The sequence below is a fragment of the Sus scrofa genome, chromosome 9 (genome assembly GCF_054392235.1).
Source record: "Sus scrofa isolate SSC_HxYL_T2T_F1_AM1 chromosome 9, Sscrofa_HxYL_maternal_Yorkshire_Landrace_v2.0, whole genome shotgun sequence".
Lineage (NCBI taxonomy): Eukaryota > Metazoa > Chordata > Mammalia > Artiodactyla > Suidae > Sus > Sus scrofa.
In genome coordinates this window covers 103,969,835-103,982,334 of record NC_139391.1, presented here as the reverse complement: position 1 = coordinate 103,982,334, position 12,500 = coordinate 103,969,835, and the positions used below count along the sequence as shown (strand labels likewise).

At 33.5% G+C, this 12,500-nt stretch overlaps 2 long non-coding RNA genes across 3 annotated transcripts in view; one reads left to right on the top strand and one right to left on the bottom strand.

The window, feature by feature from the left end:
- LOC146400053 (uncharacterized) overlaps positions 1-4,265 on the bottom strand; it is a 97,551-nt gene extending 93,286 nt beyond the window's left edge. For both annotated transcript variants that reach the window (XR_014816015.1, XR_014816016.1), the window contains exons 1-2: positions 3,968-4,265; positions 3,357-3,394 (exon numbers count right to left, since the gene is read on the bottom strand). This is a non-coding gene — a long non-coding RNA (uncharacterized LOC146400053). The remainder of the gene's footprint in view (positions 1-3,356; positions 3,395-3,967) is intronic.
- LOC110255496 (uncharacterized) overlaps positions 4,255-12,500 on the top strand; it is a 714,189-nt gene continuing 705,943 nt past the window's right edge. The window contains exon 1 of the long non-coding RNA XR_014816017.1: positions 4,255-4,400. This is a non-coding gene — a long non-coding RNA (uncharacterized LOC110255496). The remainder of the gene's footprint in view (positions 4,401-12,500) is intronic.

The following is a 12,500-nucleotide window of genomic DNA, read 5'->3' as shown; positions in this document are numbered from 1 at the left end:
GAGTTTATTTTTGTGTATGGTGTTAGAAAAGTGTTCTAATTTCATTCTTTTATATGTGGCTGTCCAGTTTTCCCAGCAAAACTTATTGAACAGGGTGTCTTTTCTCCATTGTATATTCTTATCTCCTTTGTGATAGATTAGTTGACTGTAGGTGTGAGGGTTTAATTCTGGGCTTTCTATCCTGTTCCACTGATCTGTATTTCTGGTTTTGTGCCAGTACCATACAGTTTTGATGACTGTAGCTTTGTAGTATAGACTGAAATCAGGGAGCCTGCTTCCTACAGCTCCATTTTTCTTTCTCAATATGTCTTTGGCTATTCTGCATTTTTTGTTCTTCCAAACAACCTTTAAAATGTTTTGTTCGAGTTCTGTGAAAATATCCTTGGTAATTTGATAGGGATTGCATTGAATCTGTATATTGCCTTAGGTAGTATAGTGGGCATCTTTCCAGAGGAAACCATGACTCAAAAAGACACATGTATTCCAGTATTCATTGCAGCACTATATATAGTAGCCAAGACATGGAAACAACCTAAATGTCCATTGACTAATCTCATATGGGATAATAATAGCTATATAAAAAGTAATTTATTGGCTAAAAATACCTTCTACTACTACAGGGTAATTGCAGTTAAATTTTGAATTGAACTGCAATATTGAGCTATATAGTAACTGCAAACAAAATTTTGACTATGTTTATTAGCAGTGATATAAGCCTGATAAGAAAATCATTTAGTCTTTCCACAGGGAATTGCTTTGACTCTTGGTGTATCAAAAGATTTATCTAATATTTGGTAAGATTCTTGCCTGTGCACAGTTTTGTTCATTTCACCCAAGGTTAAGAAATAACTACAATGTGAAAAATGGATTATTTTCCCCATCTAATATTTTTAGTGATGATTATATCATCTAGCTGGCATTTACATAGCATTATATGGATGAGAATTCATGACACAGAGTATCTCAGCTCTGCCTCTTGCTAGCTGTGTAACTGCCCACAAGTTAACATGTCTGTTCCTCAGATTTTTCTTCCATTATACAAGGATAAAAAGTTTACTTATCCATGGGATTGTTGGAGAAGTGATGAACTAATACTTAAAAAACCCTTAGAACAGGGCCTCGATAAACTATGGCTAAACATTAGAGAACTCTGTATTATAACAAGTGGAAAGATAATGAATCAAAACCAGTCAAGTTTGATCTCAGTTCTGTACTTCTAGTCATGTTAAATTCTCTGAGCCTCAGTTTCTTCAGTTATAAAACAAATTGCCGCACTTGTCTTAGAGCTGTAGTAAAGGTCAATGACAAAATATATATGCATTGTGTATGATAGATACTTAATAAGTGACAGTTTATATTAACCTAATTGTGTAAGTATGAAGACTCCAAATTATCTGACTGATTTAGTCACTCTGGCCAGTGAACAATTGTACAGTTATAGGCCCATTTCTTTAAATCTCCTCTGAGACCTGTCTTGTAAAATCTTTTGAATGAATGTCTATAACTTCTGGGAAGTTTGTGCTTGCCTTTCAAGAAATGCATACTTTCTGTTTGCCAATACACGGCTTCCATTTTGATGGAGTTAAGGTGAGATTCATTTGGAGTTTCCTCCGTGGCTTAGCGGTTAACAAACCCAACTAGGATACATGAGGATGCGGGTTCAATCCCTGGCCTCACTCAGTGTGTTAAGGATCAGGCATTGCTGTGAGTAGTGGTGTGGGTCGCAGATGTGGCTCAGATCCCATGTCGCTGTGGCATAGGCTGGCAGCTAAAGCTCCAATTCAACCCCTAGCCTAGCCTGGGAACTTCCATATGCTGCAGGTGCAGCCCTTAAAAAAAAAAAGAAAAAAGAGAAAAAAAAAAAAAGCCGAGATTCATTTCACAGGCCATGAGAACTGGGGACAGGCTAAAATGTATGTAAACTAAGCTCCCTATTCACAAATGTAGTCAGTGAGGTCTAAAAAGTTTAATCTATCCCCCCAGAGTTGTACAGCTGTTTGACTAAATTTCTTCCAAGAATCTGGCCTGATCCCAGCCCATTCTGTTGCTTCTATCACTTTGCATTTAACACTTATTATATATACCTTTTTTATACTTTATGTATCTTCAGAGTTGCTCTCTAGCTGCTCAGATGGATGTATAATTTTTCTCTAATTCTAAGATTCTTGAAAACAAGGATCTTGGGGTGAAAAGCTTTAAACCCTTCCAAAAAAAGCACAATAGTGTTATGGAAAAAAACTATGCATATTTACTAAGTGAAATAATTTTTGTAAATTCCATGGCAGAGTTAAAATTTTAGTGTCTCAGTTACCTTGGGATTCTATTAAAAAAATACCTTAGACTGAGTAGCTTAAAAAAATAATAATTTTTCACAATTCTGGAGGCTGGAAGTCCAAGATCAGAGTGACAAAATGGTTGAATTCTTTAAGGGCTCTCTTCTTGGCCTGAAGATAAGCTCCCTATTGCTGTGTCCTGGTGAAGAGAGTGGGTATGTTCTCTGGTGTCTCTTTTTAAAAGAGCACTAATCCCATCATGAGGGCCACACCCATATGACCTCATCTAAACCTAATCATTTCTGAGGCTCAGTCTTCAAATCTTGCCACACCAAGGATTAAGCCTCCAACATATTAATTCTGGGGGCACACAATTTAGTCCATAGTGTGGGGCAAAGTTTCTAATGTAATTTATATAAGCAATGCCATTCAAATCAATCTTATATCTAGACATTTCATTGAAATTCAACAAATACATGAATACATGTATACAACATTCAGAACTGGCTCTATTTAATTGTTCATGTTATTACACATTCTTGAAATGCTTTAATCACTTTCATATGGAGAACAGACAACTCATCTACTTCTAAAATGCTGATATGATCCAATAGGTTTTCTTGCCTACCATTTTCTAATTATTTACAATCATGAGCCAACAATATGTCACACTGAAGTTTTGACACAACAATTTTCACTAAACATTAACAAGAATTAAATGTGAAGCTTTTAAAATTACTAAGTAATCTGTGAAATAGACTTTTTCAGTCCTTTCCTTAATGAAACAGACTCAACAAAAAAGCCTTACTTTTAGTCAGTAACTGTTATTAATGAGAATAGTCAGGTCCTAGTATTGAATTAGGAAAAAAAAAAGATTGAGAATACCTTCTGTAGTTTGTTTCACATATTCTCAATGACTTTCACAAAATGTCACATAAATTAAGATCATAGACTCATGGACTTTGAAAACAAAATTTTGGTTATGAAAGAAAGGGGAAACAGACTGAAGAGGGATAAATTAGGAGTTTTAGATTAACATATACACACTGCTATGTATAAAGTAGATAATCAACAAGGACCTACTGTATAGCACAGGGGACTGCTCGATATTCTGTAATAACCTATGTGGGAAAAGAAATGAAAAAGAATGGATACATGTATAACTGAATCACTCTGCTGTGTGCCTGAAACTAAGACAACATTGTAAATCAATATACTCCAATTTAAAATAATAATATATACATAATATATTCTTGATATGCATATTTATATCTTTTGAAAATAAAAATGAACCGAATGAATGATTTATTTTTTTTTGCAAATTAAGAAATATATTTTAGCAGCAACTTCTTAAGCTCTTATTCTGAAGAATTCAGTAACATAAAAATTCTCCAAAATTATTTAGATTAAGTTCACTTTCTTCTCTGTTAATACCTGATGTATTCATACACTCATGCTCTGTCGATATCGATATTGGGTGTACTTTAAAACTTCTAATTTCTCCATTAAAAGGTTAGACTAATTTAGACTACATAAAACGTTGGATTTTCAAAAAAAATTATCAGTATTACATATGAGGATTAGAATCGTATTATCATGAATGTCATTAATGAATTAAGCAAAGGTTATTAATTTCAAACAAGTGATATCACCTTTGTTTAGTTGAACAGAAAAGAAAATTATTGGAAATATACCTGGTTCCTTCCAAAATTAGCAAGAAGGCTGCTGACCTGGGCTGAGAAAAAAATAGCAGGATAAAAGGGAGACTAGGCAGCCAGGAATACCAGCCGCCATCACAAGCCAGTCTGGTTAGAAAATTGCCTCTAGTGCCAGGACCACTGGACATGCCCTGCTGAGTGGTTGGAATTCAGTACAGCTGCCACTGTGATCACTGGACTCTGGCTATTTTTACTGCCACCACAATGTTCCAGGGGATTTGTAAGCTGTCAGTACAGAAGTGCCTTCTAGGGCAGGTGAATCTGATGGTAAAGCAGAGATCCCAAGCTCAGGCTGAGTCACATGCCTGTGTCTCATCTGCCAAGGGTTTATGAGAACATGAATCTGGCCCTTTCAGTTTCAGAAGAAAGAATTCACTAGGCCTTACAGCAATGTCAGACTGCCTAGCCGGTAGGAAGACCATTTCAATACAAATTAGCTCCAAAGCGAGCAGTATCTATCTTACTGTTTGTCTCCTTTTGATATTGATGCTTGTCTCTATTTTACTCCTAATCTTTGGCCACAGAGAAGGCTCAGTTATATATTTGCCAAATTAAATGATCACACTAATCTGAACTGTTATTATACCTCTACCTGAATTTCTTTTTTTTTTTTTCATGTCTTTTTAGGGCTGCACCCATGGCATACGGAAGTTCCAAGACTAGGGGTCGAATCAGAGCTGTAGCTGCGGGCCTACACTATAGCCACAGCAATGCCAGAGCTTTAACCCACTGAGTCAGGCCAGGGATGGAACCCACATCCTCATGGATACTAGTTGGGTTCGTTACTGCTGAGCCACAACGGGAATTCCTCTACCTGAATTTCTGATGCTCTTAATTACACATAATTTTGTTTTGCAAAATTTTTGCTCCTAAACATTTCATGGTTTTAGTTCAGCTTTTTATTCAGATTTGCCTCATTATCAATAATAGAGAGCTGAATTACTGCAAGGTAATGTTTTCTTCATAAGAGGACCTAAGAATTAAGTAGAATTAAGCTACTGTATTTAAATTGTGATGAACAAATTGAACTGGTGTGCGATTATTAGACAGTCTTTTTAGGTGTTAGGTGTGGTATTTAGTTGTTGCTAGTGAATTCTAACTAAAGATGTATTATTGACATATAAGCAGAAGAAAATTGTCATTTGTCCTCAGACCTATTTTGCCCTTCTCTCAGTATTAGTACTAGCGTATTGGGGAATGTAAGACATAATTATTACTATTCTTGATCTCTTTCCTAGATAATTATGTCTCGGTGCCTAAATGCATTTGTGCAGCTGTTAATACAGGCATGCAAATCACACACTTGAACACAAACACACATACACAGCTGCTATTTTTGCTACTCATCTGCTAGTTCTAAGCAGAGCTGTGTGCAGGGAAACTATATACATCAATAGACCTGAATTCACCATTTCACAAAAATATTATGTGTATGACTTATGCCTATGAATATTCACCTTTAAATTTTCTATGCCTTCTTTAAAGCATATATATCAAGATACATTACATTTAAAGTATTAACATCCCAAATCGTTACCTTCAGAGCTAAGAACATTGTGAATTAGATAGAGCTGCTCGAAGGATGTGATTGGTCTTTTCTGCATAATTAAATACACCAACATAGACATAAATTCATGAATACTGCTCCATTATTCAATTTCAATAAGGGAATTTGTCAATATTAATTCTATCCATATAGGCTCATTTACCTCTCTGTGTTAGTAGGAGAGCATATCTATTGAGTAAAAAAATGAAGTTGGATTTATGAGCATTAGCAATTGGAAATCAAGGGAAAAATTAAAAATAAGACAAATGTACATGCATGTAACCCAATTTGGAAAAAGAAAAAAGGAGAAGATTAAAGTAAACTAAGTTACTTTTAATTCATTTAAGGATCTTATCAGATATGGGTTAAATTTAATAAACTATGATATAATAAAAGCATACCATTTAGAACTATACAATTTATCTTCAGAAGAACTGTGAATAGAAATGTTCAAGTTTTGTTACCTCTTAATACCTAAATTTTGTGTTGGTGTTTTGTGTATGCGTAGAGAGAAAAGAGAGAAGACAGAGATGTGTATGGCGATTTTTATTTTATAAAATTAAGATTTTTATTGTTTTGTCTATATATGCACATATTGCATGAAGTAAAAATATGCTGAGCAAAGCTCACAACAAAAAAGTGTTAGTCAATCTTAAGGAAATAAATTTAATGGTGAAGTGCATCAAACCTTTCCTTTAGAGTAAAAGAAAAATGAAAGCAGAATAAGGGGGTCACAGTGGTATAAGTGAAAGTTGTTAAAAGAGTAAAACCTAAGAGTTTCCATCACCAGGAAAAAAACGTTTTCTTTGTGATTTATTTTTATTTTTTTGGTACCTTAATGAGATGATGTGGGTTCACTAAAATTATTGTGGTAATCATTTCACAATACATGTAAGTCAAATCATTATGCTGTTCATCTTAAGCTTATACAGTGTTGTATGTCAATTATATCTCAAAAAACTGAACAAATTAAATTGAGAAAAGTAAAATACCATGTTTGAGCCCAAAAAAGGGATTAGACAAGTAAATGATGATATAACTATTTGGTGAATTCCTTTACCATTATGAAAAATGGTGTTTTAAATATAAGTTTTATTGACTGCATATGAGTTAGAACTAGGTTTGGATTATGAAACAGAATCTATCCAAAAGAATTTATAGAAATTTAATTTTCTCATCCATAAAATAAGACCAGTACTGTTGTGGTATTACGTTTCTTCTCTTCTGCTGTTATTCTAAGAATATGGTATCAGGCTCAGAACATGACTGCACCTCAGAACATGGCTGCTAGTCTCTTTTTAAGAATATATTTTTAGGAAGCAGGCTTGGAAGAAACAGATAGTGTCTCTCTCCTAGGCAGAAGGTATGTAGGTTTACTGTTAGAGTATTCTCCCTGTGTGCCTGTCCCCGTATCCAGCTTTTTCTTTTTTTTTTTTTTTTTTTTTTTTTTAATAAGGACACCAATCAATTGGGTTAGGACTCACTATCGTCACTTCTCAGCCTTTTGGCTAAGATCAAGTGTGGGACCCTCATGACCTCACTTTACTATAACTAATTACATCTGAAAGGAATCTATTTTCAAATAAAGCCACATTCTGAGGGATTGGCAATTAAGATTTCAATACATAAACTGGAGGGGGCAAAACTCCTTAAATCAAAGTATGGATGAACAATTTTTTTACTTCATTTTTTTCTTTGCAAGTATTATTATAGTGCTTTTTTATTATTTTGGTGATTATGAAGAGATTAAAAAACAATCCAAAGTGTTCTATGTATTCATTATCTTTATACAGTTTTTTTATATAGCCTCAAACTGTGGTTTAATGTCACCCACATATTTTTTAATCTTTAGTGTAAAATGTTGTTTAATAGTTATCAATAAATGGATGCCTGCCTCCAGGTTTGCCGCAGCAGGTTGTTATACCTCTCTTCCAGCACATTTTTATAATGTGTTTTATTTTGCTTTGCTTTGCTTGTTTGCTCAAATCCTCAAGGCTCAGCATATTCACAAAATAATTGCACCATAAATACTTAGTCCTTGAACTTCTCTCCTTCAATGGGAGTGGCTTCAAGTCTGAGACATTTATACCATGCATTATATTTCTGATTTAAGTGCTGAATTGGTGGGAAATCATATCAACTATGCTTCATTCCCAGTGATACAGAGACATTGAGTGGGTGTTTGTGAGTGATGACTTTTCCAGTAGAATGTGAAGGTAATTGTAACAGTTTGACAAAGAAGAACAGAATGACTGCTTTAGGCATGAGGACATAGAGAACAAACCAAGATAAAAGGAAGACTTGAAAACAAAGACTACATTCTGAACCAATTCTTACCAAGTACTTTACCCTGGAAGAGAACTTGTAAATGAATAACCACTATTGAATAGTTGCCATGAAAGCAAACAGAGACCTATTCTACTGTTAGTTGCATTTTCACGCAAAGGTTACTCATTTGTTCCTGAAAACTCAAATATTCCCTATCAACTGGAACTGTAGAGTGTAAAGGAATGCTTAGGTAACCAATTTAGACCAAAGGAAGAGGTAGAAATCAGGAATAATGAAGAAAGAAATGGAGAAGAGGCAAGCCCGCATTTAGTGTGGGAAAAATACGTGGTTCCTATTACTAAGCCCTAGGATAAAACTTGAAAGTTAATATGATAGTTGAGGTCATGGAGAGATGGATCATTATATTCTTAGAAATAATACTCCCATATAGCAATATTTGTGTATATATGTTTAACTGTGGTTACCATAAAAGACTAGAGCTTTATACAAATATTTTTCTTTCTTTGACATCAGCAATATGATGGGACTTTTAAAAGTATAAGATTTTTCAGTCTCATTTTAATAATTATATTCATTGTTCTATTACTGATTTGTTTTTTTATTTAGAAACAAATCTTAATTCTTTTTCAGTAGAACATCTCACATAAGTCTAATTTATTTTCTTATTCTCCAATCAATGTCTAGTGTTCTTTTCTTCTTCCTTTAAAACTTCTGATTACAACCACCACTACCCTCCCATGAGAAGTCACCCAGAAAATCACAAAATTCAGCAAGACATGTCATTTTAATCAATAACATGTTGGATAAATAAATTTTAGTTAACAATGACAATTATTGAGTTAATATTTTTGATTCATTTTACAAATTTATTGAATTTTTCCATAATGAATGAGTAAATAATAGTTTCTTAATGACTCCTCTCAAGCTTCAAAGAAAAATCAAAAGTTCAATAGAAACTTCAGTCTCAGAGTTTCATGTATGGAACTACATAATACTGTTTATATTTAAAACACAGAAAGAATTGAACTTTATGTAAGCAAGGCTTTACATTCTCTTGGCTTCCAAGAAGCACAGCTCACAGAGTCTAATGTGTCCTTTATAGTCTAGTTTAAGTGTCAATTTGAAGACATGATTCAATGTTAATAACTCAAGCCAGGAGGAATTTATTATTTTCTAGGCCTTGAAAAAACTACAATTGAGAAAATAAAACATTTTTAATCAAACCTCATGAATAATAATTTCTGAACAAGATGGTTTAATCATGAATAAAAGAGGATATAGAAGCAACTGGTTAAAAAATATTGAGGAAATGGAAATGTTTTGACGTGATAGAAAATGTTAGGTAGTATATAACATTTCTGCATTTTCACCCCAACTTCTTTTTTAATTTAAACAAAAGCATACATGAATGCAGATACTCAAGCAGATCATTTTAATATCTCCTGCATTTCCATAACAAAAATAGATCATTAATAATTTTGTAACAATCACTAATAATCATTTTAAGTCATCCTTTAGTTCAAAATCAAACAATTTAAAAGAGAATAACATTTAGACTTTAAAGATATTATTCAAACTCAATAAAATATTTTGTATTTTTTGAAATATGTACTTTATTGCTACTTCCCCAAAGCATATTACCTCTTTCATGTACAGTCTGTTTTACCTGAAAAATTTAAATATAAATAAAAACCCAAGTGGTCACATAGAACAATAGAATAAAGTTACTTAGTTCTTCTTATAGTTATTGTGCTTTTATCATTTATTTAGAATCTACTGTTTTAAATATGTGACTATGTAAATACTATAGGGGATGGAGACATGATATATACCCAGAACCCATAATATATATCCTAAATTATTCTGCATCTTTAGGAAAAGATGGTTAGAGAAAACAAACACGTCACTGATTTTGTATGTATGTATATGTTGAAGAATATAGATATATAAGAGGTGGTTTAAAAATACTAGGGAGGAATCTGAGTTACTTTTCCAATAAACATGATTTGTATACTCATGGTGTAAAACATTTATATTTAAAGAGACCACTTGATTTGCTAGGAATTTTTTTTACAGATCATTCAACATTAAAAACGCAAACATAAAAGATTTTTCTTTTCAACCCTGAAAAAAAATTATCTACTGAATATGTATTAAGTTAGTTGCAAAAATAGATCAGAGGATGTTAATCCATGAGAAATGTGTCTCCTCCTCCTATTTTTTCCTTCCTTTAAAACCAAAGGATGCGTATAATTTAACCATGCTTGCTTTGGGTAACAACCAGCATGGGGTTGCAGCGCATTGAGTCTGCTTTCTAAGGAAGTACAATACTTCACATTTTTAATGCATCACTGAGCAGGGGTCACATAGAGTAGTTCTAACATAACACAGCACATCAAACTCCCCACACTAAGGGTAATTTAATATGCCCTGTGTATATTTCTTCCACATTAACAAGTGAGTCGTCAATCTCTTAGCCAACATAAGCCCAGCTGTAAATTTTTGTAATTATGCTTCCCAACACGTTCCTGCTCAGTCTTCATGGTTGTTCCTAACATATGATCATTTGACAAATAAAAAAAACTTAAGATATTTATTTTTGATTGCTGTATTAACCTAAGAAGATTATTACTCTCTGAAAATTTAAGATGATACATAAAATATTAAAAATAATGTGTTTATCTAACAAAAGAGTTATAATTATACATCTGGTTTTATTTTAAATTTCTTCGCAGCTGTTTAAATAGCAGGTAGGGCCATCATCTTGAAAAGTAATTAATTTCAGATAGTAAAGTTTATATAATTCCCAAATTACAAGTTTAAAAATTGCACAAAGGAAAATAAGATAATTATAAATTCTATAACAGAGAAAGTAGACAGTGCACTTAATGTGCATGATAAATAACCTATGTATAAATATGCTAACTTCCTGAAGTTAGTATATTTCCTTGCTATTTAGTATTTGTGGACATTTCCATATATATAGATATATATATCACATTTCAGCCACAAATGAGAAAAATGGAAGAGTCTGTGGCTTATTTGAATTGTTTTTATTATATAGTTACATGATCATATTTTCATACAGCAAAGTTTTAGGTTTAGGAAATTTTTATCTCATTTTCCTTTCATTAAGAAATCTTAGCATTTACCGTGTGTGTGGGTGTATATATATATACATATATGTATATATATGTGTGTATATATATGTATATATATATATCTTTAAGAATATTTTTGCTATGCAATTATTTAATAACCTTTGAGCTTTATACATGTTTCAGGAATATGAAATGATTATGATACAAATCCTGGTTTCCTCTAGTGAGGAAAATAGATATTGTTGGACAAGCTGTTTTTCTTTCTGTTCTTAGATAACATAATTAGGAAATGTGCAATTCAGACACCTTAAGAATTCATATTCTTATCAATGAGATATAGATCAAAATTTTTTGACATGTTCTAATGATTCACAGTGGAGACCTGACCTGGGTCACTGCAAATAATAAAAGTGATGTTGTCTCCTGGAAAGAAGAGTGCACTTTCAGAGCAGGTGACATCTTCTATGGCTCTCTAGGGTGGGACCTGAAAATCAAAGGTGAATGATCAGAGCACAGAGCCTGAGATTGCTTTTTAAGATAAAATTACACGTTTACTCTTCAGAGAGGATGGAACTGGGGCAAATTGTTTTGGTTTATTTGGAAATATACATACATATATAAAATTCTGAAAAACATAAATTTGTATTCTCAAAATTATTAATCACATTATCTCTTAATGCTGTTTTTTTTTTTTTTTTTGTCTTTTTGCCATTTCTTGGGCAGCTCCTGCGGCATATGGAGGTTCCCAGGCTAGGGGTCCAATTGGAGCTGCAGCCAACGGCCTACGCAGAGCCACAGCAACGCGGGATCCGAGCTGCGTCTGCAACCTACACCACAGCTCACAGCAACGCGGGATCCTTAACCCACTGAGCAAGTGCAGGGACCGAACCCGCAACCTCATGGTTCCTAGTCGGATTCGTTAACCACTGCGCCACGACGGGAACTCCCCTTAATGCTGTTTTTAAAGGCAGAATGGGGATTCTTGCTAAGGATATTCAATAACTGGCAACTAAAAAATGATAGGGTTTTGATTTTTGAAAAAGATATTGATAAAATGTCTTAGAGAACAAGTAGCCAAAAGCTCCAACTTAGTAGAAAACTAATTCTGTAGGAGTTATGGGTCATGGCAAGGCAGTAACCATCCCAACTAGAATCCATGAGGATGCGGTTTGATCCCTGGCCTCACTCAGTGGGTTAAGGATCTGTTATTGTTGTGAGTTATGGTGTGGGTCACAGATGCTGCTCAGATCCCATGTTGCTGTGGATGTGGCATAGGCCAGCAGTTGCAGCTCCAGTTCAACCCCTCGCCTGGGAACTTTCATAAACTATAGGTGTGGCCCTAAAAAAAGCAAATAAAATAAAATAATTAAGAAAACTAATTCTGTAAAGATTTTTTTTAAAAAAAACTCGAAAAGATCTAAATGGTCAGAAATGGAGTGTCAGTTAAACTATACAATGTCTGCATAAAAAGTCAGTCCTGTCAAAGGATGTTTTAGATACAAACTAGTGAAATGGAAAAGATATTCATTATATAGTAAGTGGAAAATATGACATTGATAGATTTCATAAAATC